Raw genomic sequence first — 14,604 nt, 5'->3', positions numbered from 1 at the left:
CATTCGTCACAATACACGCGCGCGCGTGTAAAAATTATACACCGTGAAAAGCTACGACGAGTTGGAAACACTGCTGGTAGGGTTAACATACACCATAAAAGGCTACGCCTCGCCCCGAGTTGGCAACACTGATTGTGAGGTTAACATACACCGTGAAAGGCTTCAAAATATCATATAGTGGAATTTTTGTAGAGTGGGTTGGCAACACCGACGAGCATTAAATGATGATTTCGAGCCTCAAATAATAATTCGAGCCTCGTCAGTACTGCCAACTCCTATTTGTAGGTTAGCTTAGCCAGTGAAAAATCATATAGTGGAATTTTCTTCGGATGGGTTGGCAAAACCCAAGCCTCAAAAAAGGAACATCCAATAGAGTTGCCAAATATAAAAAGGGGGGTAATAAACCCCCCTCATAAAAGGCTACAGTAAAAACCCACAGTGTTGCCAACACTAGACCCCCAACAGTATTGCCAGACATAAAAAATACATGGACCCCTCAGGCCCTTTGATGAAAATTTACAGTGAAAAAACCCAGTAGGTTAACAACACTGTCAAAAAATCTACGGTAGTGTTGCCAGATGTAAACAGAGGGCAATAGACCCCCTCATAAAAAGCTACAGTAAAAACCCACAGTGTTGCCAACTCTACCCCTCAAAATATACATCATAAAAGGCTACGACGAGCCTCAAATAATAATTCGAGCCTCAAATGAGGGCTTAGAACCCCCGGCCACTAGGTCTACTTCGGTTGTTTAACTCTTCCCCCTCTCTCTCTCCTCTCTCTTTTTTTGTAAAAGGCTATGGCAAAAGTACCAGTAGGTTGGCAACCTTGCTTTATGCACTGTAAAGCAAGCCTCAAGCAAGGTTGCCAGTTCCTTGCTTTAGGTTAGGTTAGACCAAAAAAAAAACCTTGGTGATTTTTTCGAGTAAGGTGTTGGCAACACTGCGAGAAAATGAGGCTTATGCCTTACAAGAGCAAACCATTAAGGCGAGCCTCACCGAGCCTCACTTTTCGGGCTTAGAACCCGGCCACCTGTACTACTCACTTAAGTTTCAATTTCAGTGCGTGTTTCACCTCACACAAAGTAAAAGGTGTCTCAATAAAAGCGACGGATTTAATATGCTTAAGAAAATACTGTATACAGCATGCGCCAAAATATACAGTACTGAAATGAAAAGATGAACAAAAGTATAAGACATGTTACAATATAGTGTCTGGTCTATATGCAACCCAAATAACAATCGTGCCTTTTGGGTTGCATAACTGTCAGGAAACCTTAGGTTAGGGCATGTGGAGTAGACGATTGTCATTTGGGTTGCATATAGACCAGTCACCTTTTTCAAACTCGGTCCACCTTCACGACCGCTTCCGTATGAGCGGAAATAATGCTCAACTATGAATACTTTTTCCTCCGTCGAGAGACCCATTTCCAACAACAACTGCACAACACAACTTCCTTTTCACTACTGCGAACACGTGCAGCTGGAGCTATGCCCCGTCGACAAACGCAACCACGTGTTCGAGATGCGCCAGTTTCAGTATTGTATATTTTGGCGCATACCGTATTTACAAAATGACAATTTTTACATCATTACAACGTGTAAATGTTCCGATTTAAGAATGAAAGATGACATCCGGCATATGTTCCCCGACTAGATCGAGAGTTAGGTGTTTAATGTAAGCTGTCTTCTCAAATTTTTTGATCAACTTGCGAAATGTACTCTCTCACTAGGCGCACTTTCACGTCCAAGGATGATTGCACGAAGCTTCCTAACACTCTCTGCACAACACTCGCCATTCTTGTAATAATTTTTCTCTATCAAAACTCGTTGTTCCTTTGTGTAACGCTCCATGTGAACTAAGCTGCAACAATCACTGATAAAGGAATTTGTAAGAACAGCGTTACCAACCCAACCACAAGACATGTTGCGAAAATCAAACTTGGCATTCTTAAATCGGAACATTTACCCGTTGTAATGATGTAAAAATACTGGTCATTATTTTTTAAGAAGTATTCTATTAATTATATTGAATCCGCCGCTTTTTGTTGGGACACCCTGTATAAAAAACGACGGATATCGCCCTAGAAAAAGAGGTTACTAGGAACCGAATAAAAAGGTATTTTTACCCTTTTAAGACAATTTCATGCGTTGTAATGAAGCATTTTTTGTCTTCGAGAATTTATCAGTCAGTGTGGGTAACTGCATGACTGGCTGTTTAATGATCTTTGCTTTAAACAAGGTAACATTAAATGTTTGCAATTTCAGGACTCAAGCTCTGCTGAGCGTCAACAAACGAACAAACTTGTTGGACGCTGTGCGTCGCACAACGCGCGTTCCCCTTTAAGAGAAACCTTGGCCTAGAGTGGCTAAATCGACGGGAAAAGCGCGCGGAACTTTCGAGCATGCCCTACTGGCACGGAAAGGGCTCCAATCCAATTGCCAACATTTTGATGCCATTTTCATCCCTTTTCAACCCTTTCTACATAAAGAAAAGAAAAAATGGAACATCGCAACGGGAGACATGTTGAGGCATCACGGTCATCATCGTGATAAATTTTAGACACCTTATTGTGCAGGTTCATAAAAAAAGGAGGGAGGGGGAGTAATGTAAAAATCCACGTAATGGCAATTTCTACCTGACCGTCATTTGTTCGGCTATTGTTTGGGGAATGTAGGGACCGCGTCTCGCCTCATCAGCATTAGTTCCAGGAAGAAAGGGCGTATGAAAGCAACTGGTAATGGATATCAGGGAAGACGACAAGAGACGGGAGAGGGGACATTTATCACCTGTTATGAACCCTGGTCATTTTGGGCACGGTAAAATAAATCCCTGAGTGATTAATGGTGTAAAATTAACGTGCTTGTCGCTTCCCTCTCCATTATCCCGATTCACATCCGATTCTGGGTCATTAAGTCTGTTCTAAAAAAGATAAGCATCACATAGATCGAAAAGTCTCTCAAAAATAGAGCACGTTCCTGTTAAAGTCTGTCCCTTTAAAAAGAAACGAGGTTTAGGTCGCATCTCTAATAAAAATGCCATTCCCGTTACCATGTCATAAAGTGGAATGATTTCCAGTTAAAATCCGTAAATAAAAAGTGCATTTCAACTGTTTTAGAAACTTCAAGCCTTGACATTTTTTAAACATTAGAAAGTAAATGTAACATACAAACTTCACTACGGGAATTTTCATGTGACAAAGAAAACGATATTCAAATGTTTTATATCAAATAACCTGTATATACCTTACTACAGGCAGCAAATTGTAAATTTATTTTTCCTTTTGTAAAAGAAGTAAATGGAAAGAAATGTAGGGCTACATAATACAGGGTTGTATAAACTTTTAAAAATTGAAATATTCACTGAACTTATGAGCAAATAATAATTGAACTTTGTCGAACCCCTGCGTAGGTAATGCCGTGACGTGAGGATTCAAAATGGTACCTGATTATTGCCTGATATGTATTTTAATCTTGTGGCAAGGATTGAGTATTTGTTGCTGATACTTTCGGAGAAAAAATATATTTTATAATATAAAATCTGTTCTTGTTTTTGGCGGGAAACTTAGCCCCTCCCTCCAAAATATAAGCAGAGTCAAATTAAACTTTGAAAATTAGTTTTGAGATATATCAAGGCTCATGTAACACTCAAAATGTGTATCTATTAATATTACCCGAGTCATAGTATATTCCAAAAGTCTCGATGCACTTTGTGACATGCAAAACTGCTAATGAAATCCTTCAGAAGATACCTTTCCGACATGATATCTCGTGTGATGTACTAAACACGCATTTATTAAGAATATCAGACACAATCCTTTTCAAGAAACAAAAAAATACACGTTTAACTGTGTCAAGTGATGCACGAAAAGCGCATCAATCTTGATTTTGACATATTCTGAGTTCTGTGTGCACTGAAACATTGACAACTATTAGGTACAGTCACCGCCAATAAAAATGGGACACTTAGATCCTGAAATGGTCGTTTCCCTGCAAGACGTTGTGTGTGTTGCCTAACTCTACAATGAAAGTGGATTTTATTAGCAAATTTTCAATGGCAACTTCTACCACTTTTATTGCTGATGACTGTACGCTGCATAGGTTGTACAGGTGTGTCGCTTATGGCGCTACAAATTGTGCGACTCCTCGGAGACCGACACGCGGCAACTGGGTCGCAGAGGTCATCAGCGAAGAGCCAATCTCTGACGTGCATTACCGGAAGTGCCTTAACGCCAATAGATGTAATTCCCTTTACAACCCGCGCGTCGGTCATCCAATTCGGCAATCTCCATGGCATCACCCGTTGAGCGTATGCGAGAGCTAGCCTCATTACATCCGCGGGGTTCCTGAACTTTGCGATACCGAAAGTGGATTAGTGCGTAAACGCAATTCCCAACGCGCCCGCGTGCGACCAAAATTCACTCATTTTCTCCCAGGCTTCAAAGTTACCGTTGAACAATCCCTCAGGAGGGACAGGCCCCTGGGATAATTGCTTTCGGAGGTGGTGGTCGGAGGTCCCTCCTGGCGTGCTTTGCATTGCAATAATTTTAAATGGAGTTTCGCGTAATAAGAAGTCTTTTGTTTCTTTTTGCAGTCGTGACAAGCAACGCTTATCAGCAATTATTCTGCTTCGACATTCTTCACAGGCTGTTCAAGACACGTGGAAGCCGACATCCGTGTTGTGGGGGTTAGCATAATGTGTTCCGAGACCAAGGGTCGTACTTACATTAGCATTAAACGGAAGCACAGTTTCAAGTATGGTCGAATATCTCCGACTGAATAATATAGAACTTATGTACGTCAAAAGTACTCATCTGTCATCACTGGTGATCCATTGAGGGGATAGGAGAAGAGCAATTAATTCAATCATTTCCTGCACCCCTACCCTTTAATAGGCAACAGAGACTGTCCACTTTACTAAACTAACTTTGTAATTTTAACCAAGGAATAATCTTCATGTCTTGCTATTGCTGACTTTCCTGGCAGAGTGGTTAGCACAGTGCCCTACAACGCCAGGGGTACCTGATTGCAATCCTTATCGTGTTCTTAAAGAGTCTTTATTCATCAATGTCATCATATCTACACTCATCCTCATCGTCGCGATTAGCCAAACGTGGCCTAAGATGAACGCTAAATAACGAAACTCAAATCAATCAAATGACGTACTTGTATTTGTCTGATTATCATCATTGCATTTTGTGTCTACAAGCCTCCATCTCAAAATGTAAATCGAATGAACATATCGATATGTACTCGTATGCATTTATAGGTGCTTCCCGATGGTGTAGTGATAACGTCGTCGCCTTGTAATCCAGAAGTCCCAGATTCGATACCCAGTGGAGGCACGGAGTTTCGGATCTCACTTTAATAAGCTGTAGGACCAGTCCCAATTATCCTATCGGATCATAAAATGAACTTATAACAAAAACTCAAAAAATCCCGTTTACATTTAGTCTGCGTTCCTACTTAAAATTTCGAAATTAATTTTCAATAATATTTAAGATGTACACCACCCAACGGTGAAAGAAACAGTAGGCGAATTACCCACCACCATTTTCAGTCGGTCTTAATTACACAATGTGATGACAATGAATTGAAATAAATACGTCAATAAGCAGAGAACAATGTCTGCTTTGAACCAACATAACGTCATTCCTTAAAACAACACAGGATGTAGAATTTAAAAAAAGTGAGAATAGCGGTGGACATTTTGCCTACTATTATCTTTGCCGTTGACTGTAAAAAGAACATACGTATAATAGTCTGTAATGTCCTGTTACGATTATGTACTGTCACTGGCAATAAAATGGGGCACCTAGATCCTGAAATAATCGCTTCGCTGCAAGTTCAGCGGTGGTAAAAGACATGATATTAAAATCCACTTATTGCAGTAGAGTTAGGCAATACACATAACGCCTTGGAAGGAATGAGGATTTCAGCATCTAGGTGTCCAATTTTTTATTGCCGGTGACTGTACAATAAGGTTCATTATACCTTACAGGAATTATGTGGTAAATAATGGTAACAACGAAGTGGCAGTGAATTGTCTTTCAGGATAGAACGTAAGTTATAGGAATTTCAGCGTATTTTTCAATAAGTACCTGACAACATCACTATTCTCCTGAGGTAAAAATATAACGTTTTCCGTGCATACAGCACCGTGCCATTAAGGCCACTTTCGGGGGTGTGGGGGAAGGGCCCCACACATTCACGATCTCACAATTTTGGAGGTGGTGTGATCAGCACCACGCTCCGGCCGCCTATACCCCCCCGGTACCCATTGATTTGAGGCTGGGTGAGCAACAGAGCAGCTTAATACGGGTTAATGCCGACCTTAGATCACCCACCCCGGGAATCGAACCCGGGTCTCCCAAGTGGAAGTCAGACACCCTACTATTCTCCATAGTGTACACATAGTTTAATGTCGTCTACATTCCTCCCTACAGGACTGTAATTGGAGTAAATTAATAAACCCCATGCGCCCTGCTTGAACGATTAATGCAAATACGGCCTCGGAGAAAGACTGCAGCATCTGATAAGCATCTCCTGACAGTGATGAATTAGCGGAAGATGCTCTGGAGAACGTCCTCTAGTTGTGTGCGATATATTGACAGCCTGCGAGCCATCACAAGAAAGAAGAAAAAATCCTTCAAGAACCCTGGAGGCGAAGTAACGATCGCCAATGTATGCTATTTTAACATCTCTCCCGATAGTATCCGGTTGATTATGGCGCCTTACGTTCGACGTAATTATCGGGTTATCGATATTCGATAACTCATCCTTAGAAATAAGATAGCTGGATGAGAGATGCAGACAGAAAAAGGATGCCCTTTTTGCATCTCTCATCCGCATCTGATGCGTTGCCAGTTCCTCTTTGCATCTAGTGCGAGAAATAACGTTCTTCTTGGAAGATGCTGTATTTGTGAGTCTCTTCTAGCATCGAGGAGGAATCGTTGATCTGATTCAAGCTGATCTAATAAGGCAAATAAAGCTGTGTAAGGACTTATTACGAGGAGCCTTACATAATGGAATTGTGTACATATATCAAAGCGACAACAAATTATGCTCTACAAGAAATTGGTCGTCAATTCTCCTTAGATATCTTTGAGATGTATCAAAAGAGAAAGCGTTGCTCTGATATACGTGGCGGCTATTACGGGGGCTTGGGGGCAGTTGGCCCCCACTTTTATTCCCGTATACCATCCATCTTTGGCACCCAACCGCCGGTACTGTGTCCCAACAATACAAATAAAGCTCTAGATTGATTGAGTTTTGTGCTCTAAGTCCACTTTATGCACAGTAAATTGTGACTGGTCCTACAGTTTAAAGTGGAGATCCGAAACACTATACCCCACCACCGGGTATCGAACCCGGGACTCCTTGATTACAAGGTGACGACGTTACCATCGTCCTAAAGCTGTAGAGGATTAACGAAAATTCAAATATCATGTCGTCTCGTTCCCCATTGTTTTGACTTAACATATAGATGAAATAAAAGTCATTGGGTACAATCGTAGTGTTCCAGCCTTTGCGCCAGTAAATTCCTCAATTAGCCTTTTCTTTTCATCATCATAATTTGTTAGATTTACTCCTTGCTGCTGTCTAATTGCACTAAACCAACGCAGTGCAGGGCCACTTAACAAGACCGGGAACACTTGGCGTTTCTTTGCATCGTCCAAACTATTTAGAATCGTCGCACTTTCAAAACATTCTACGTATGAACTTGTTAACATCCTCCCCCCAGAAGCACCCTGAAACTCAATGCTCTCGAAAAAGGGGAGGACGAAAGATGTTTGAGCCATGGTGGTGGGGTTGATATGAACTATCGGAATATTAGCTTGCGCGCGTGTGCGACTCCTAGTTACAACAGGGCTTCTCCTGATGGGGGTGGACACAAAGCACAAGGAGGGCCCTTCAAGAGACACATTTTCGGCGAGATTGATTAGCCGATCCAAAGTGGTATCAAGCTCGTCTTCTAGTTCCCAAAACGACATGAACCATAACTAAGAGTAGGAACGTAATTTGCGTAATATGCCCCCCAAAATAAACTGAAAAAAATTCGCGGGGGAAACAATTCTAACATGTCACTAAATGAATTCATTTTAATTCCATTTTCGAAAAGGAAAATGCATGAAAAACACCATGTGTCGATGCCTAATATTTCAATTTTCATTTATTTCGAGTGAAATAAATGAAAATTCCAGTATCAACACTAAGCAATGACTTTTCATTTCCGAAAAAAATGAAAAGGCTTGCATCTCGACCACGTAGCGTTCCAGCCTTTAAAACGCGGGGATCAACCAAGGGGTGTTGATCACCCACCACTAAATGTAACACTTGATGGTAGAGACGGTCTTAAAAGGGCCAAGTATGTGTACCTAGCTTAGCATTTAGGTATTAATGTAAAACTCATGTTTTAGATTTAAACACTTCTGACTGAGCAAAGATAATGGCAGGTTAGGGTGAAATAACTTACCCTGCTCGGCAAACGAATAAATCTATAGCTCTAGCTGTTGCTCCTCTGGACGACTACCAATCAAAGACCTCGTGCTATCCTCCTCACCTGGTTTCGTTCTATTTCCTTGATCTCGCCGTTTCCTGTGTAAAACTCCTTATTTTACAATATTCTGAGCAAGTCCTGACAGGATCTTTATTCGTTTGCCGAGAGGGGAATGTTATGCAATATTGAACGTGACAAGATTCGTTTAAGTGTATAAACTTGGATACAACACATTACAAATCTCAGAACATATTCATGTATTCTTTCAATGCACGGCAAACCATCTAACAAGATCTCGTCGTCATGGTAATACCACAGAATATAAACTTTTTTACCCTTTCCTCATAATCTATATCTACCATTGATTGATTTGGTTTATTTTACTTCGCTTCTCAGCAACATTTGGCTACTTCCGTAGATGAGTATGAGTAATGATATGATGAAATTAATGAAGGGACACTCACAAAGAACACTCATGCCCGGGTCTGGATTCGAACACGGGGCTGCTGACGTCGTAGCGTGTTGTGCTAACCACTCCGCCACGGAGATCGGCTCTATATATATCAATATAAATCTCTACTATCGGACTAAAAATTATGTATACTTAAGTTTGGACTCCAATTAAAAATTAACCAGTAAACCTACATAAAAACGAGTTACATCAAAGTTTAGCTTATTCAATTCTGCGTTAGTTAATCTATGCTAGCGAGTTTCTTTCGAATGTACCTTACATCTTTTTATCGTCGTGAGAACAAAAAGGGCCGTCTTTTTCGAAATTTGAAAACAATCGCTCTTTGAAATTCTGTAAATATATAACGGGTTGTCCGATCGTTATAAAATTTTGGTACGGTGCAGGCAGAAAGGTTTTAAATACAATAGTTAATTTTCAGGTTAAAATTTCTCAAAAAAACTTTATTTTTAATTTTACCAAACAACTTTTTCTTGGTATTGGGTAGTTCTACAAATACAATGTTGGTCTCGTTTTGATGCTCTTTGCATCTGTTTTAAAAATCATTATCCTTGTCAATTCACATTGCGAAACCGATTTTATACAGATTTTTATTCAGCGGAGTAAAGCTGTACGTGGAAAGTGGCAACACCGCACGCACTGAATCGCAGTTTCCGCCATTCAACGGACATCGCTGTGTGCCGTGTTGCCACGTTACGTGAAAGCCTTACTCCGCTGAATAAAAAGCTGTATAAAATCGGTTTCCCAGCATCACCACGTAGCGTTCCAACATGAACGTGGGGATCTTAAATAGGGATGTAACATGCCCCTCCCGATTAGTACTATTGATGGTAGAGACAGCCCTGAACGGGCCAGGTACAAATATCTAACTGAACATTAATATAGACTCATGACTAAGTTGTATACTGAACTGAGCAATGCGAATGGCAGATAAGGGTGTAGGATAGCTTAGCCTGTTCGGTTTAGAAAAGAGACCAATAGCGCCTGCTTCTCCGATGATTCCAAGTAAAAAGGCCTCGCGTCGCTCTCATGCGCACCTATTTAAACCCTCGCTTGGCCTCTCGTCACCTCTAGCCAAAGGCCAGTGTTCTTACCATTTCCTGTAAAAGACTTATCCTACACATTTCTGAGCAGGAGCTGGCAAGGTCTGCCTGGGTCAATATTTCTGAAACCGAACGGATATGCTACGATAGGACTACCCAATACCAAGAAAAAGTTGTTTGGCAAAATTAAAAATAAATGTTTTTTCAGAAATTTTGAAAACCTGAAAATTAACTACTATGTTTAAAACCTTTCTGCCTGCACCGTACCAAAATTTTATAACGATCGGACAACCCTTTTCTTTTTGTTCTCAATACGAAAAAAATAGAAGTCATACCTGAAAAAAAAATGGTTTACATAGATTAACGCAGAATTGAATAAGCTAAATTTTGATGTACTCGTTTTTATGTAGGTTTACTGGTTAATTTGTAATTGGAGTCCAAACTCGATTATCTATAATGTTTTATCCGATAGTAGAATAACTAAGGATAAGACAAATAAAATTTTAAAAGGACTACGGAGTAAGTAGTGTGTTTGGTAATAGGATGAGGACAAAAAATATACAAATGAAGAGCTCATATGATTAAACAGATTGATTCGGCTATACTTAAAACAATGTCAAGATGTCTATATGAATCAATCGGCCAAGTGTGGACACAGTTGAATCTAAAGAATCTTGAGCCCTAGTGTACAAATGAAGAAGCCTCAACAGACAGATTTGGCCATGTGTGCAAAAGCTGAATCTAATACAATACAGGATTACCTTGGACAATGGCAGGCTGCAAATTGTAACTGTTACCTGTTTTCTTCCTAATCTTTCATCAGTTTATTGCCCGGGGCAGTAATTACTTAGCTCAGAAACGCATTAGTCTGTCAGACAGTTTTGATTGGGAAAATTGATGCATTGCTTGCCCCGGGCAATAAATTATGCACGCTTAGGGGCTTTTATATTCCATTATTGTTGTCACGCATGGGGGGGGGGAATCTACACAGGCCTTGACACATGGCATTGACTCCAATTCACTGAAAGGGCATAAAACTTCCATTAATATTTCTGTGTAATAGGGGGAAAATTCTTAGTAAAAGAACATTACCCTCTTGCATGCTGCCATGCAAACCTGACTCCAATCCAAAATGCTTTGCTCTGAAATAATATATACACAAGTAAGACTTTCAGAATATTCACTGCACAGTTAAAATCCAATTTTGACTGTATTAGCTGATATCCAGCTCATAACTCCTGGGCTCTGATACTCAGTAGAGCGTGGCATAGCTCTATGGCTTATATGCCTTGTAATCAAAGGCTCCTGGGTTTGAGGCCTCCCTATGGAGAAGTGTTAATATTGCTGCCTTGTAATCAAGAGGCTCCCAGGTCTAAAACCTGGTAAAATGTGTAGGCCTTCCCTGATGGCAAAATGTTGGTATTGCTGCCTTGTAATCAAAGTCTCCTGGGTTTGAGGCCTCTCCATGGAGAAGTGTTAATATTGCTGTCTTGTAATCAAGAGGCTCCCAGGTCTGAAACCTGGTAAAATGTGTAGGCCTCCCCTGATGGCAAAGTGTTGGTATTATATGCCTTGTAATCAAGAGGCTCCTGGGTTTGAGGCCTGGTAAAGTGTGTGAGATTGAAATACATGTGGCAGAATAATATCCCCACACGTGAGACTTTGAGAATATTCACTGCTAGCTGATATCCAGCTGATAGCTCCCAGGTTTGATACCTGGTGAAGTGTGTTATACAACAGCATAATAGAGCAAAACTATTTTATATTGGGGATCACCAGAGCCTAGTTACTGCTGTTGTCTGGGTATAAAAGCACCAGCTCAGCCACTAACTGCTGTTATAATTGTTTTGGCATACTATCCATAGTTCTGTTTTCTTGGAGCAAGAAATTTTATATAAACAAACAATAAAAATGCCAAACTTGAAATATTGCAATCAATGCAATAAAAATATATCTAGTTCTAATTGGGCTAGGCACCGGCATAATTGTGATCCTAAGAAATGCAGAAAGGCTACAAAAATATGTCCAAGATGCCATAAAATATTAAGCAAAGCATATTACAATAGGCATAGGTGTACTTGTTATGTACAGTCATCAATATTGCCCTCACAGCCATCTACATCTGGTCTGAAAAGGAAGCATGAAACACCTGTTAATGCTAGACCGGCAAAGCAGCCACGCTATGCACCACCTATACATAGCAGTTTTGCTGGCCAACTTAGGGATCACTGTTTTGAATCAGAGCCAAGATGTGATATTAAAAATTTTTTGAACAGTATAAATCCTGATGTGCAGGCAATTCTAAATGCACAAAATGGCTCTTATAAGCTGTCCCTCAAATTGTTTACACAATATAAGAAATCAAATGGCACAAAATTAATACAGCCCCACATAACAGAAACTGTAGCTGTATATTCAAATGCAAATTTAGGCAAGATAATAAGCAGTTTGATAGAGCAATTGAATATTAAACACTCTGAATTTGCAGCAAAAGAATCAGGATGGAGCCTATGCGGAACTTCACACAAGCTCTATGTTAATATTTCTGAATTCAGCCCATTACAAGGATCTACATATCTGCTATTACCTGCCAATATCAAAAACAAAAGAGCCGTGGTTAACATAAAAAATAATGATGAGAAATGCTTTTTGTGGTGTATTTTAGCTGCTTTGTATCCAGTTTCAGATAATCCAAAGAGAATAAGTTATTATAAACAATATGAACACAATTTTGATGATGCTATGGAGGGCTTAGAATATCCAATGTCTGTTCAGAATATTGATAAATTTGAAAAAAAGGCCAGGGATATCAATGGTAAACAATTATCTATTAATGTTTTTATTTGTTCTACTGGCAGTGGGAATTGCTTGATAGCACCTCTCAGAATCAGTACACTTGATGATGATTCTGCTGCCCCATTGATCTGCTCTTAATTGAAGGGGATGACACACACCATTACACTCTGATACACAGTCTTGAAGCTTTAGTCAGAAAACAACTAGACATATCTAAGACAATATTCAAGTTGTGTAGAAGATGTTTGACTGTATTTGATGGTAGAAAAATGGTGAATGGCGTTCGTGAAGTAAATGCAGAAATTGCTAAAAACAAGTTAATTGAACATTTAAAATACTGTGGCAACCATAAACCTGTTCATATGCTTATGCCTAACCCAAATGAAAATGCCAAATTCAAAAAATTTGAGGCCTTGTTGGAACACCCAGCATATATAGTCTGTGATTTTGAATCAAACCTCAAACCCCTTGCATTCTGCAGCCCAGATCCTGATGAATCTTCAATTACACCATACCATTACATGAACCTTCTAGTTTTTGTTATATAGTTATACAGAATGGAGTTGCTAGTGAACCACACTTATACATGGGATCAGATGCCATCAAAGAATTTGCACATAGAATAGAAAATGAGTGCCATAACATAGCATCTAATGTCTTATTAAAATCAAAACCCATGTTGCCTTTAACAGAGCATCAGATTGAAGATTTCAATAATGCAGAAAAATGCCCGGTATGTGATTCTAAATTTTCAGATACAAATATCAAGGTGAAACACCATTCTCATACAGATGGTAAATTCAAAATGGCCCTGTGTAATAGCTGTAATATTAAGATCCAGAGACCAAAATTTGTCCCTATATTTTGCCATGGTGCATCCAATTATGATTTTCATCATTTGATCAGGTACGAGGGGTTTAACAAGCAGAATTTAAATATTTTAGCAGAAAATAATGAGAAATATATAGCTATTAGCAAGATAATTAAAGTTAATGGTGTTCCTATTCACTTAAGATTTCTTGATTCCTACAGAATTCTGTCTGCTAGCCTGGCTACACTGGCCAGTCAATTATCTGATGATCAATTCAAAATCACATGTGCTTTGTTTCCAAATCAGGACCTGAAATTAATTAGGCGGAAGGGTGTATACCCATATGACTATGTTACAGATTTTTCTAAATTTGATGAGTGTTCTCTGCCACCACAACAAGAATTCTACAGCAAACTCAGAGCATCTGGAATCACTGATGAAGATTATCACCATGCCCAGTTAATGTGGAACAATTTAAAATGCCAGACATTTGGTGATTATCATAAGGCATATTTAAAACTTGATGTCACTCTCTTAGCTGATATACTTCAGGCATTTAGAAAATCATCGATGGAAAATTATAAACTGGATCCAATGTATTTCTACAGTGCACCAGGCCTAGCATGGTCTGCAATGTTTTTAAACACTAAAATGCAGTTGGATCTGATCCAAGATCAAGATATGTATCTGTTTATGGAGGCATGGTGCAATGTTCTCAGAGATATGCCAGAGCAAATAACAAGTATATTCTCAATTATGATCCAGCCCTGCCATCAAATTTTATACTTTATGTGGATGCCAACATCTTGTATGGTTATTCTATGATGGATAAATTGCCATATGCAGGGCTTGAGTGGGTTAAAGATTTCAATATTGAAGATCTTCAGAATTTTGATGACAGTAACTATAGCCTGTTCTTAGAGGTTGATCTGACAATTCCTGATGATTTACACAACAAATTTTCTGATCTGCCCCCAATTCCTGAG

The sequence above is a fragment of the Lepisma saccharinum genome, chromosome 1 (genome assembly GCF_977018435.1).
Source record: "Lepisma saccharinum chromosome 1, izLepSacc3.1, whole genome shotgun sequence".
Taxonomy (NCBI): Eukaryota; Metazoa; Arthropoda; class Insecta; order Zygentoma; family Lepismatidae; genus Lepisma; species Lepisma saccharinum.
This window is presented reverse-complemented; position numbering follows the sequence as displayed.